Source organism: Phyllobates terribilis, unplaced genomic scaffold, assembly GCF_046119375.1.
Source record: "Phyllobates terribilis strain yellow unplaced genomic scaffold, ASM4611937v1 Scaffold_94__1_contigs__length_6153435, whole genome shotgun sequence".
In the NCBI taxonomy this organism is placed as follows: Eukaryota; Metazoa; Chordata; class Amphibia; order Anura; family Dendrobatidae; genus Phyllobates; species Phyllobates terribilis.
In genome coordinates, this window is record NW_027362854.1 from 296,382 (window position 1) to 309,893 (window position 13,512).

Genomic DNA, 13,512 nt, shown 5'->3' on the forward strand with positions numbered 1-13,512 from the left:
GGCCCTCTATCTGGTCCGGAGATAATGAAAATCGTTCCTCTGGCATTGGAGTGCTGTTTAGGTCGCATGACTTTAAAATCAACTCTTTTGTGGACATTTCTTCTGGACGTGCTCTTTTCTTAAATATTAGTTTTAAAGGTGTGGACTTTAGACTTTTGAACATTTATGCTTCTCCGGTGAAGGAAGAGAGACATCAGTTGTTTGAAGATGTGCAATATTACCTACCTGGTTCATCGCCTCTGATGTTCTGTGGGGATTTCAATTGTGTCTTGCCTGGTGAAGGGAGAAGCGGGAGTTCCACCGTTCCTAAAAAAGACAAAACAGAGAAACAACTAAAGGATTTGTTAACTGATTTTTTTCTTAGAGACTCCTGGAAAGAGATCCGTAGTAATGATCCCGGTTATACTTGGGAGAACTCTTCTTCTAAATCTCGTATTGATTTTATTTTCATGTCCCAATATGTGAATGTCAAATCTGTTGTCTTAATCCCAAACATTTTTTCAGATCATAAGATGTTGCTATCAGAGTTAGAATTACCTGGGCTTGTCAAGGCAAGAGGAGTTTGGAGGCTAAATACAACATTGTTACAAGATCCTAAGGTAAGAACAGATTTTAAAGCGTTTTTTAATTATTTAAGAACAAAACAACAAAAATTTTTAACTCTGCTAGAATGGTGGGAATACAGCAAGATGAAGATAAAAAGTTTTTTTATCAAGGTCAGCATAGCCAATGCAAGAGAAAAGTCCGCTTGGCATAAAAGGCTTATTACTAAATTGCAGACCTGTTATCAACTAAGAGATGTGGGACTTGAAATGGACGATTTAATTGAAGCAACAAAAAAAGAAATTAAAAAGAGTATAGAGTCGAAGGGTAAGGAAATAATTTATAACTCAAAAATTGAAGTGATGGAGAAAAATGAAAAGTGCTCAAGATTTTTTTTTAAAAAAGTAGTTGCTGCTAAGGAAATGATAACAGAATTAGAGGGTGAAACTACAACTGAAGGTATGCTCAACCAAGCTCACCAGTTTTATCAGCAGCTTTTTAATGAGAAAACTATAGACCAGTCTTTTACTGAAGATGCCCTTAATTCATTAAAAAATAGTCTGAGCCGCGAAGACCAAGAATTGTTATGCACTGAAGTCACCTTGTCGGAAGTAGATGCTGCTATCAAAAGTTTTTCCTATGGGAAAACCCCTGGTTCTGACGGTTTGCCTGTTGAATTTTATCGTGAATTTTGGAATTTTTTAAAACCCGACTTGTTTTTAGTAATCAAAGAAGCTTTTAAGTGTGATATCCTGCCTATATCTTGGAGAAGTGGTCTGGTCTCCCTGATTTTTAAAAAAGGAGCCAAATCCCATCTGGCAAACTGGAGACCAATCACACTGTTGAATGTTGATTACAAGTTGATGTCCAAAATTTTAGTGAACCGTTTTAAAAAAGTTTTATCCAAAGTTATTTATGAAGACCAGGTATGTGGGGTGCCAGGAAGAGGAGTTGCGGAGCATCTCAATACCATCCGCGATGTCATATGGTACCAGCAATCCAGGAAGCAAGACTTAGCAATTTTATCGTTGGATTTTCAAAAGGCTTTTGATCGTGTCTCTCATTGTTTTTTATGGTTGGTTTTAAAAAAAATGGGCTTCCCTGAAATTTTTATCAAGCAAGTGGCACTTTTATATAAGAACTCTTTTAGTAAAATTTTAATCAATGGATTTTTGTCTAATGAAGTGTTTTTGCATTCAGGTGTGAAGCAAGGCTGCCCTTTGTCCCCAGTGCTATTTATATGTGCAATAGAGCCTCTTTTATCTATGCTACGAGAGGATAAAGTGATTAAAGGTGTCCCTATCCCTGGAGGACATGGAAGAGATGTGAAGGTAATGGGCTACATGGATGATATTACTATTTTTTGTTCATCACCTGCCGCTCTCAGGAGAGCTATAAGAACGACCAATTTTTTTTGTGAAGCCTCAGGTTTTAAGTTAAACATTGAGAAATGTGATTGTTTTGTCCGTGGCAATTGGGCGGATGTGTCCATCCCTGATCTCCCGATGCAGTCAGAGAAGATTAAAATTCTGGGCGTGATTTTTGATCGACAGAATGATGGAATGAAGAGCTGGGATGGAGTAAGGGACAAAATACAAAAGAAGATTGACTTTTGGAAATTAAGAAAATTAACAATCGAAGGTAAAGTTTTAATTATTAAGGCCCTTCTGCTTCCTGTCATGTTATATCTCAGTTATGTTTATCCCCCAAGTGACCTTACAGCGAGAAGATTACAGAGAATGCTGTTTGAATTTGTGTGGAACTCTAAGTTCGAAAAGGTGAAGAGAGAAACAATGTACAAGATGCACCACCTTGGTGGTAAGGATGTTCCCAACGTCAAACTGTTTTTATACTCCAAGTTTTTTAGCCTCTGTTTTAAATATATGTTTGCTTCAAGCCCTTGGGCACATTTTTTAAGATATGCAGCTGGCCACATTTTTAGGAGGCGAAAGTGGATATCCATTTCTTTAACAAGCCCAGTGTTGTTATCACCTCCACAACAATATGCCATCCTGGAGAAAGTTATCAGATTATATGGCCTAGATTCTTTTGAGATGGAGACATTGAAGAATGCAAGGAAGCTGCTGCAGCAATTAAAAAAGAAAGAAACTTTGACGCCCATAAGCCATTATTCATATAGCAGAGTCACTAAAATATGGAATTTAACAAATGCACCTTACCTGATGAATCAACATAAAGACTTAGCTTGGATGATTGTGCAGGAATGTTTACCGACTCGTGATTTCCAGTATAAAAGAAGACTTAGCACTATACAAACCTGCCCGAGGCATCAGTGCAATAATGATGAGACTACTATGCACCTTATTTGGAATTGTGATTTTGCACAGCAAGTGTGGAAAGACTGTGGTGAGCTTTTAAAATTTTTATCTGGTCTTAATTTTTTAAGCCATGAAGTGGTTTTATATGGGATTTTACCAAACATGACGAAAGAAAAAGAGAGAGTTTTATGGTGCACTTTGAGTTGTGTTAAAAGTGCTCTATGGAAGACCAGAAACATATTGTTGTTTAAAAGAGACTATATAGAAGTCAAGGATTGTATAAGACTGGCATTAAGTGAAATTTATATGTACTACCTAATGGATATGAAGAAGCTTGGAAAGAAAAGAGCCCTGAGTATATGGAACTATCACCTATGGAAGATGTTATTTTAAAGCTCTGAAGAAAAGATAAAGACTACGATATTTTAAATATAAACGCAAAATCTGTTCTTATCAGTTTAATATCTGATACGTCCCCTATCTGGGGACCATATATTAAATGGATTTTTAGAACAGGGAGATGGAAAAAGAGCTTGCTCTGTCCACTCAACGCATTGACCTGGTATTGCAGTATCTCCAGGACCGGTGCACCCCTTCTTTAATGCAGTTTCTAAAATCAGAAAGAATTGAATTCAATGTTTTTTGTTCATTTTGCTTGTTTGTCGGATTTTGGGATGGACTCTTTGGCTTTGCTTTTCTTCTCCTCATTGGATTTTTCATGTTCAAAGTTGCAGAAGCCAGATTACAAGCTCATTTTGGTTCAACTTCAGCAACTGTGCATTGCATTGCCATGTAATGTGATGCAATGCTATCTTTCTAGCTCTCCCTTTTTACTTCCTTTTGGATAAACAGACATATTAGGCAAGCATTTTGGAGCTTTCACCTAAATAACTACAGGTGGTGAGATAAGCTGCACAATATAATTGACCTTTCAGTATATTGTTGCACACACACCATCTATTTAGCAAATGCCCTTGTTATCAACAGCAGCCTTTTAAACTCACCTGAGCTAACAGGTATGTGCGCTGGTTACTCTGCTGCGCTTAAAATTTCTTTTTTGGTTTGCTACAATGCCTTTTCTGAAACGTTGTCTCCCTCTGCTGGAACACTGACTTCTTTCATTTAATGCCTGCAGACTATAAAAGAGAACCCAACCCAAAAAGTTTGGTTGATTAGTCTGTGGCATTCTGTTAAACTGTTGCTTATGGCGGTCTCTGTGAGCTTCTCAGCGACATTCAGCCAGCCAGGTATCCTGCCTGCAGTAGATGGAATGTGGCAATGGAACGCTGGCTGCGCGTGTCATAATAGGCTCTGAGCCTTTATATACCTGTGCACAGCAGCAGCCACCTTCAGTCTGCTGCTGGACAGCCAGCAGCAGCAGCAGCAGGAGAGGTATGTAATCAGGAGCCCTCCTGCTAAGGGTAGACAGCTGCTCGTTCCACCCCACCCCCCGCCTTAATTGGTTCTCCTCCCTTCCAACGGTGTTGAGGCGGGTGGGAACAGCAGGGGGTGAAGGTGCTGTGTTTAAAGAGGTGGAGTTATGCAGATCTAAAATGCGTGGATTGCAGCAGCAGCAAGCCGAAAAGTGCAGGCATGTAAGGGATCTAGAGGTTGACAACATGTCTTCTTAACGGGAGTCCAGGAGCTCATCTCCACAAATGGACTTTTCAGGATCCTTGGGTGGCTCCGTAGTTTGAAACCAATTCTGGTTATCGCTTCTCGGCCTTTTGGCTAAGATCAAGTGTAGTATCTGTTCTTATCAGTTTAATATCTGATACGTCCCCTATCTGGGGACCATATATTAAATGGATTTTTAGAACAGGGAGATGGAAAAAGAGCTTGCTCTGTCCACTCCACGCATTGACCTGGTATTGCAGTATCTCCAGGACCGGTGCACCCCTTCTTTAATGCAGTTTCTAAAATCAGAAAGAATTGAATTCAATGTTTTTTGTTCATTTTGCTTGTTTGTCGGATTTTGGGATGGACTCTTTGGCTTTGCTTTTCTTCTCCTCATTGGATTTTTCATGTTCAAAGTTGCAGAAGCCAGATTACAAGCTCATTTTGGTTCAACTTCAGCAACTGTGCATTGCATTGCCATGTAATGTGATGCAATGCTATCTTTCTAGCTCTCCCTTTTTACTTCCTTTTGGATAAACAGACATATTAGGCAAGCATTTTGGAGCTTTCACCTAAATAACTACAGGTGGTGAGATAAGCTGCACAATATAATTGACCTTTCAGTATATTGTTGCACACACACCATCTATTTAGCAAATGCCCTTGTTATCAACAGCAGCCTTTTTAACTCAACTGAGCTAACAGGTATGTGCGCTGGTTACTCTGCTGCGCTTAAAATTTCTTTTTTGGTTTGCTACAATGCCTTTTCTGAAACGTTGTCTCCTTCTGCTGGAACACTGACTTCTTTCATTTAATGCCTGCAGACTATAAAAGAGAACCCAACCCAAAAAGTTTGGTTGATTAGTCTGTGGCATTCTGTTAAACTGTTGCTTATGGCGGTCTCTGTGAGCTTCTCAGCGACATTCAGCCAGCCAGGTATCCTGCCTGCAGTAGATGGAATGTGGCAATGGAACGCTGGCTGCGCGTGTCATAATAGGCTCTGAGCCTTTATATACCTGTGCACAGCAGCAGCCACCTTCAGTCTGCTGCTGGACAGCCAGCAGCAGCAGCAGCAGGAGAGGTATGTAATCAGGAGCCCTCCTGCTAAGGGTAGACAGCTGCTCGTTCCACCCCACCCCCCGCCTTAATTGGTTCTCCTCCCTTCCAACGGTGTTGAGGCGGGTTGGAACAGCAGGGGGTGAAGGTGCTGTGTTTAAAGAGGTGGAGTTATGCAGATCTAAAACGCGTGGATTGCAGCAGCAGCAAGCCGAAAAGTGCAGGCATGTAAGGGATCTAGAGGTTGACAACATGTCTTCTTAACGGGAGTCCAGGAGCTCATCTCCACAAATGGACTTTTCAGGATCCTTGGGTGGCTCCGTAGTTTGAAACCAATTCTGGTTATCGCTTCTCGGCCTTTTGGCTAAGATCAAGTGTAGTATCTGTTCTTATCAGTTTAATATCTGATACGTCCCCTATCTGGGGACCATATATTAAATGGATTTTTAGAACAGGGAGATGGAAAAAGAGCTTGCTCTGTCCACTCAACGCATTGACCTGGTATTGCAGTATCTCCAGGACCGGTGCACCCCTTCTTTAATGCAGTTTCTAAAATCAGAAAGAATTGAATTCAATGTTTTTTGTTCATTTTGCTTGTTTGTCGGATTTTGGGATGGACTCTTTGGCTTTGCTTTTCTTCTCCTCATTGGATTTTTCATGTTCAAAGTTGCAGAAGCCAGATTACAAGCTCATTTTGGTTCAACTTCAGCAACTGTGCATTGCATTGCCATGTAATGTGATGCAATGCTATCTTTCTAGCTCTCCCTTTTTACTTCCTTTTGGATAAACAGACATATTAGGCAAGCATTTTGGAGCTTTCACCTAAATAACTACAGGTGGTGAGATAAGCTGCACAATATAATTGACCTTTCAGTATATTGTTGCACACACACCATCTATTTAGCAAATGCCCTTGTTATCAACAGCAGCCTTTTAAACTCACCTGAGCTAACAGGTATGTGCGCTGGTTACTCTGCTGCGCTTAAAATTTCTTTTTTGGTTTGCTACAATGCCTTTTCTGAAACGTTGTCTCCCTCTGCTGGAACACTGACTTCTTTCATTTAATGCCTGCAGACTATAAAAGAGAACCCAACCCAAAAAGTTTGGTTGATTAGTCTGTGGCATTCTGTTAAACTGTTGCTTATGGCGGTCTCTGTGAGCTTCTCAGCGACATTCAGCCAGCCAGGTATCCTGCCTGCAGTAGATGGAATGTGGCAATGGAACGCTGGCTGCGCGTGTCATAATAGGCTCTGAGCCTTTATATACCTGTGCACAGCAGCAGCCACCTTCAGTCTGCTGCTGGACAGCCAGCAGCAGCAGCAGCAGGAGAGGTATGTAATCAGGAGCCCTCCTGCTAAGGGTAGACAGCTGCTCGTTCCACCCCACCCCCCGCCTTAATTGGTTCTCCTCCCTTCCAACGGTGTTGAGGCGGGTGGGAACAGCAGGGGGTGAAGGTGCTGTGTTTAAAGAGGTGGAGTTATGCAGATCTAAAACGCGTGGATTGCAGCAGCAGCAAGCCGAAAAGTGCAGGCATGTAAGGGATCTAGAGGTTGACAACATGTCTTCTTAACGGGAGTCCAGGAGCTCATCTCCACAAATGGACTTTTCAGGATCCTTGGGTGGCTCCGTAGTTTGAAACCAATTCTGGTTATCGCTTCTCGGCCTTTTGGCTAAGATCAAGTGTAGTATCTGTTCTTATCAGTTTAATATCTGATACGTCCCCTATCTGGGGACCATATATTAAATGGATTTTTAGAACAGGGAGATGGAAAAAGAGCTTGCTCTGTCCACTCCACGCATTGACCTGGTATTGCAGTATCTCCAGGACCGGTGCACCCCTTCTTTAATGCAGTTTCTAAAATCAGAAAGAATTGAATTCAATGTTTTTTGTTAATTTTGCTTGTTTGTCGGATTTTGGGATGGACTCTTTGGCTTTGCTTTTCTTCTCCTCATTGGATTTTTCATGTTCAAAGTTGCAGAAGCCAGATTACAAGCTCATTTTGGTTCAACTTCAGCAACTGTGCATTGCATTGCCATGTAATGTGATGCAATGCTATCTTTCTAGCTCTCCCTTTTTACTTCCTTTTGGATAAACAGACATATTAGGCAAGCATTTTGGAGCTTTCACCTAAATAACTACAGGTGGTGAGATAAGCTGCACAATATAATTGACCTTTCAGTATATTGTTGCACACACACCATCTATTTAGCAAATGCCCTTGTTATCAACAGCAGCCTTTTAAACTCACCTGAGCTAACAGGTATGTGCGCTGGTTACTCTGCTGCGCTTAAAATTTCTTTTTTGGTTTGCTACAATGCCTTTTCTGAAACGTTGTCTCCTTCTGCTGGAACACTGACTTCTTTCATTTAATGCCTGCAGACTATAAAAGAGAACCCAACCCAAAAAGTTTGGTTGATTAGTCTGTGGCATTCTGTTAAACTGTTGCTTATGGCGGTCTCTGTGAGCTTCTCAGCGACATTCAGCCAGCCAGGTATCCTGCCTGCAGTAGATGGAATGTGGCAATGGAACGCTGGCTGCGCGTGTCATAATAGGCTCTGAGCCTTTATATACCTGTGCACAGCAGCAGCCACCTTCAGTCTGCTGCTGGACAGCCAGCAGCAGCAGGAGAGGTATGTAATCAGGAGCCCTCCTGCTAAGGGTAGACAGCTGCTCGTTCCACCCCACCCCCCGCCTTAATTGGTTCTCCTCCCTTCCAACGGTGTTGAGGCGGGTGGGAACAGCAGGGGGTGAAGGTGCTGTGTTTAAAGAGGTGGAGTTATGCAGATCTAAAACGCGTGGATTGCAGCAGCAGCAAGCCGAAAAGTGCAGGCATGTAAGGGATCTAGAGGTTGACAACATGTCTTCTTAACGGGAGTCCAGGAGCTCATCTCCACAAATGGACTTTTCAGGATCCTTGGGTGGCTCCGTAGTTTGAAACCAATTCTGGTTATCGCTTCTCGGCCTTTTGGCTAAGATCAAGTGTAGTATCTGTTCTTATCAGTTTAATATCTGATACGTCCCCTATCTGGGGACCATATATTAAATGGATTTTTAGAACAGGGAGATGGAAAAAGAGCTTGCTCTGTCCACTCCACGCATTGACCTGGTATTGCAGTATCTCCAGGACCGGTGCACCCCTTCTTTAATGCAGTTTCTAAAATCAGAAAGAATTGAATTCAATGTTTTTTGTTCATTTTGCTTGTTTGTCGGATTTTGGGATGGACTCTTTGGCTTTGCTTTTCTTCTCCTCATTGGATTTTTCATGTTCAAAGTTGCAGAAGCCAGATTACAAGCTCATTTTGGTTCAACTTCAGCAACTGTGCATTGCATTGCCATGTAATGTGATGCAATGCTATCTTTCTAGCTCTCCCTTTTTACTTCCTTTTGGATAAACAGACATATTAGGCAAGCATTTTGGAGCTTTCACCTAAATAACTACAGGTGGTGAGATAAGCTGCACAATATAATTGACCTTTCAGTATATTGTTGCACACACACCATCTATTTAGCAAATGCCCTTGTTATCAACAGCAGCCTTTTAAACTCACCTGAGCTAACAGGTATGTGCGCTGGTTACTCTGCTGCGCTTAAAATTTCTTTTTTGGTTTGCTACAATGCCTTTTCTGAAACGTTGTCTCCTTCTGCTGGAACACTGACTTCTTTCATTTAATGCCTGCAGACTATAAAAGAGAACCCAACCCAAAAAGTTTGGTTGATTAGTCTGTGGCATTCTGTTAAACTGTTGCTTATGGCGGTCTCTGTGAGCTTCTCAGCGACATTCAGCCAGCCAGGTATCCTGCCTGCAGTAGATGGAATGTGGCAATGGAACGCTGGCTGCGCGTGTCATAATAGGCTCTGAGCCTTTATATACCTGTGCACAGCAGCAGCCACCTTCAGTCTGCTGCTGGACAGCCAGCAGCAGCAGCAGCAGGAGAGGTATGTAATCAGGAGCCCTCCTGCTAAGGGTAGACAGCTGCTCGTTCCACCCCACCCCCCGCCTTAATTGGTTCTCCTCCCTTCCAACGGTGTTGAGGCGGGTGGGAACAGCAGGGGGTGAAGGTGCTGTGTTTAAAGAGGTGGAGTTATGCAGATCTAAAACGCGTGGATTGCAGCAGCAGCAAGCCGAAAAGTGCAGGCATGTAAGGGATCTAGAGGTTGACAACATGTCTTCTTAACGGGAGTCCAGGAGCTCATCTCCACAAATGGACTTTTCAGGATCCTTGGGTGGCTCCGTAGTTTGAAACCAATTCTGGTTATCGCTTCTCGGCCTTTTGGCTAAGATCAAGTGTAGTATCTGTTCTTATCAGTTTAATATCTGATACGTCCCCTATCTGGGGACCATATATTAAATGGATTTTTAGAACAGGGAGATGGAAAAAGAGCTTGCTCTGTCCACTCCACGCATTGACCTGGTATTGCAGTATCTCCAGGACCGGTGCACCCCTTCTTTAATGCAGTTTCTAAAATCAGAAAGAATTGAATTCAATGTTTTTTGTTCATTTTGCTTGTTTGTCGGATTTTGGGATGGACTCTTTGGCTTTGCTTTTCTTCTCCTCATTGGATTTTTCATGTTCAAAGTTGCAGAAGCCAGATTACAAGCTCATTTTGGTTCAACTTCAGCAACTGTGCATTGCATTGCCATGTAATGTGATGCAATGCTATCTTTCTAGCTCTCCCTTTTTACTTCCTTTTGGATAAACAGACATATTAGGCAAGCATTTTGGAGCTTTCACCTAAATAACTACAGGTGGTGAGATAAGCTGCACAATATAATTGACCTTTCAGTATATTGTTGCACACACACCATCTATTTAGCAAATGCCCTTGTTATCAACAGCAGCCTTTTAAACTCACCTGAGCTAACAGGTATGTGCGCTGGTTACTCTGCTGCGCTTAAAATTTCTTTTTTGGTTTGCTACAATGCCTTTTCTGAAACGTTGTCTCCTTCTGCTGGAACACTGACTTCTTTCATTTAATGCCTGCAGACTATAAAAGAGAACCCAACCCAAAAAGTTTGGTTGATTAGTCTGTGGCATTCTGTTAAACTGTTGCTTATGGCGGTCTCTGTGAGCTTCTCAGCGACATTCAGCCAGCCAGGTATCCTGCCTGCAGTAGATGGAATGTGGCAATGGAACGCTGGCTGCGCGTGTCATAATAGGCTCTGAGCCTTTATATACCTGTGCACAGCAGCAGCCACCTTCAGTCTGCTGCTGGACAGCCAGCAGCAGCAGCAGCAGGAGAGGTATGTAATCAGGAGCCCTCCTGCTAAGGGTAGACAGCTGCTCGTTCCACCCCACCCCCCGCCTTAATTGGTTCTCCTCCCTTCCAACGGTGTTGAGGCGGGTGGGAACAGCAGGGGGTGAAGGTGCTGTGTTTAAAGAGGTGGAGTTATGCAGATCTAAAACGCGTGGATTGCAGCAGCAGCAAGCCGAAAAGTGCAGGCATGTAAGGGATCTAGAGGTTGACAACATGTCTTCTTAACGGGAGTCCAGGAGCTCATCTCCACAAATGGACTTTTCAGGATCCTTGGGTGGCTCCGTAGTTTGAAACCAATTCTGGTTATCGCTTCTCGGCCTTTTGGCTAAGATCAAGTGTAGTATCTGTTCTTATCAGTTTAATATCTGATACGTCCCCTATCTGGGGACCATATATTAAATGGATTTTTAGAACAGGGAGATGGAAAAAGAGCTTGCTCTGTCCACTCCACGCATTGACCTGGTATTGCAGTATCTCCAGGACCGGTGCACCCCTTCTTTAATGCAGTTTCTAAAATCAGAAAGAATTGAATTCAATGTTTTTTGTTCATTTTGCTTGTTTGTCGGATTTTGGGATGGACTCTTTGGCTTTGCTTTTCTTCTCCTCATTGGATTTTTCATGTTCAAAGTTGCAGAAGCCAGATTACAAGCTCATTTTGGTTCAACTTCAGCAACTGTGCATTGCATTGCCATGTAATGTGATGCAATGCTATCTTTCTAGCTCTCCCTTTTTACTTCCTTTTGGATAAACAGACATATTAGGCAAGCATTTTGGAGCTTTCACCTAAATAACTACAGGTGGTGAGATAAGCTGCACAATATAATTGACCTTTCAGTATATTGTTGCACACACACCATCTATTTAGCAAATGCCCTTGTTATCAACAGCAGCCTTTTAAACTCACCTGAGCTAACAGGTATGTGCGCTGGTTACTCTGCTGCGCTTAAAATTTCTTTTTTGGTTTGCTACAATGCCTTTTCTGAAACGTTGTCTCCTTCTGCTGGAACACTGACTTCTTTCATTTAATGCCTGCAGACTATAAAAGAGAACCCAACCCAAAAAGTTTGGTTGATTAGTCTGTGGCATTCTGTTAAACTGTTGCTTATGGCGGTCTCTGTGAGCTTCTCAGCGACATTCAGCCAGCCAGGTATCCTGCCTGCAGTAGATGGAATGTGGCAATGGAACGCTGGCTGCGCGTGTCATAATAGGCTCTGAGCCTTTATATACCTGTGCACAGCAGCAGCCACCTTCAGTCTGCTGCTGGACAGCCAGCAGCAGCAGCAGCAGGAGAGGTATGTAATCAGGAGCCCTCCTGCTAAGGGTAGACAGCTGCTCGTTCCACCCCACCCCCCGCCTTAATTGGTTCTCCTCCCTTCCAACGGTGTTGAGGCGGGTGGGAACAGCAGGGGGTGAAGGTGCTGTGTTTAAAGAGGTGGAGTTATGCAGATCTAAAACGCGTGGATTGCAGCAGCAGCAAGCCGAAAAGTGCAGGCATGTAAGGGATCTAGAGGTTGACAACATGTCTTCTTAACGGGAGTCCAGGAGCTCATCTCCACAAATGGACTTTTCAGGATCCTTGGGTGGCTCCGTAGTTTGAAACCAATTCTGGTTATCGCTTCTCGGCCTTTTGGCTAAGATCAAGTGTAGTATCTTTTGAAAAGGCAGTTTTGTCCTTGGGCTGCCCTAGTAAATTGATGCATATTACACACTGGTTTGGTGCACTTGTTAGTACGCCAGGTGGCTCATAGAGTTATCTGATGGAAAACATGGCCCTCCAGGATCGAAGTCACTAGGCTGGGTAAGTGTGAGGGCTTTGGAGCAATGTGCCCCAGGAGTAGGCGCCCTGGTGGGAGTCCAAGCTTACTGGGACTGGGAACCCCAGAAAGACTTGGCTTCGTAGCACGCCGCACCTTTGCCAATCATACTTTCTGAGCAACCCCCCCTATTCCTGGCCTCCGGGCTAGGAAGGGGAATTTTTATAAACCCGGTCGGAGGTCCGGTCAGCTTTGGGCTGAGAAACCAACACAGGCTCCAGCTCCACTAGGGTGGCAGCCTAGATGGAAGCTGGGAGCACGAAAACGGCTCTTCTCCGGCTTCGGCTAGGGAGAGCATCGGAGATCCCTGACCCTCGCTGTGGCCTTCTGGCTCGGAGGGATGGGGATGGTTTATTGGGGACCCTCTCCTCCGGGAAGGGTCCACATGAATCCTCGCCTCGTGCGCTGTTTTGGTGTGACTTCGGTCACATTTTTCAGTGCCTTGGATGCAGCTTCAATCAAAAAAATCTGTTCTTATCAGTTTAATATCTGATATGTCCCCTATCTGGGGACCATATATTAAATGGATTTTTAGAACAGGGAGATGGAAAAAGAGCTTGCTCTGTCCACTCCGCGCATTGACCTGGTATTGCAGTATCTCCAGGACCGGTGCACCCCTTCTTTAATGCAGTTTCTAAAATCAGAAAGAATTGAATTCAATGTTTTTTGTTCATTTTGCTTGTTTGTCGGATTTTGGGATGGACTCTTTGGCTTTGCTTTTCTTCTCCTCATTGGATTTTTCATGTTCAAAGTTGCAGAAGCCAGATTACAAGCTCATTTTGGTTCAACTTCAGCAACTGTGCATTGCATTGCCATGTAATGTGATGCAATGCTATCTTTCTAGCTCTCCCTTTTTACTTCCTTTTGGATAAACAGACATATTAGGCAAGCATTTTGGAGCTTTCACCTAAATAACTACAGGTGGTGAGATAAGCTGCACAATATA

At 43.1% G+C, this 13,512-nt stretch overlaps 7 non-coding genes and 2 pseudogenes across 7 annotated transcripts; all 9 read left to right on the forward strand.

Annotated features, from left to right (window-relative positions):
- The first annotated feature begins 3,242 nt into the window (after positions 1–3,242).
- Positions 3,243–3,418, forward strand: LOC141197963 (U2 spliceosomal RNA; annotated as a pseudogene).
- Positions 3,419–4,533: 1,115 nt separating this feature from the next.
- On the forward strand, positions 4,534–4,724 carry LOC141198479 (U2 spliceosomal RNA). Its single transcript, XR_012270428.1, has one exon. It is a non-coding gene; the product is annotated as a U2 spliceosomal RNA (small nuclear RNA).
- A 1,115-nt stretch (positions 4,725–5,839) lies between these two features.
- On the forward strand, positions 5,840–6,030 carry LOC141198521 (U2 spliceosomal RNA). The gene has a single exon (XR_012270468.1). It is a non-coding gene; the product is annotated as a U2 spliceosomal RNA (small nuclear RNA).
- A 1,115-nt stretch (positions 6,031–7,145) lies between these two features.
- LOC141198490 (U2 spliceosomal RNA) lies at positions 7,146–7,336 on the forward strand. The gene has a single exon (XR_012270439.1). It is a non-coding gene; the product is annotated as a U2 spliceosomal RNA (small nuclear RNA).
- A 1,109-nt stretch (positions 7,337–8,445) lies between these two features.
- Positions 8,446–8,636, forward strand: LOC141198502 (U2 spliceosomal RNA). Its single transcript, XR_012270450.1, has one exon. It is a non-coding gene; the product is annotated as a U2 spliceosomal RNA (small nuclear RNA).
- Positions 8,637–9,751: 1,115 nt separating this feature from the next.
- Positions 9,752–9,942, forward strand: LOC141198514 (U2 spliceosomal RNA). The gene has a single exon (XR_012270461.1). It is a non-coding gene; the product is annotated as a U2 spliceosomal RNA (small nuclear RNA).
- A 1,115-nt stretch (positions 9,943–11,057) lies between these two features.
- LOC141198525 (U2 spliceosomal RNA) lies at positions 11,058–11,248 on the forward strand. Its single transcript, XR_012270472.1, has one exon. It is a non-coding gene; the product is annotated as a U2 spliceosomal RNA (small nuclear RNA).
- Positions 11,249–12,363: 1,115 nt separating this feature from the next.
- LOC141198006 (U2 spliceosomal RNA) lies at positions 12,364–12,479 on the forward strand (annotated as a pseudogene).
- Positions 12,480–13,003: 524 nt separating this feature from the next.
- LOC141197869 (U2 spliceosomal RNA) lies at positions 13,004–13,186 on the forward strand. Its single transcript, XR_012269896.1, has one exon. It is a non-coding gene; the product is annotated as a U2 spliceosomal RNA (small nuclear RNA).
- The last annotated feature ends 326 nt before the right edge of the window (positions 13,187–13,512 follow it).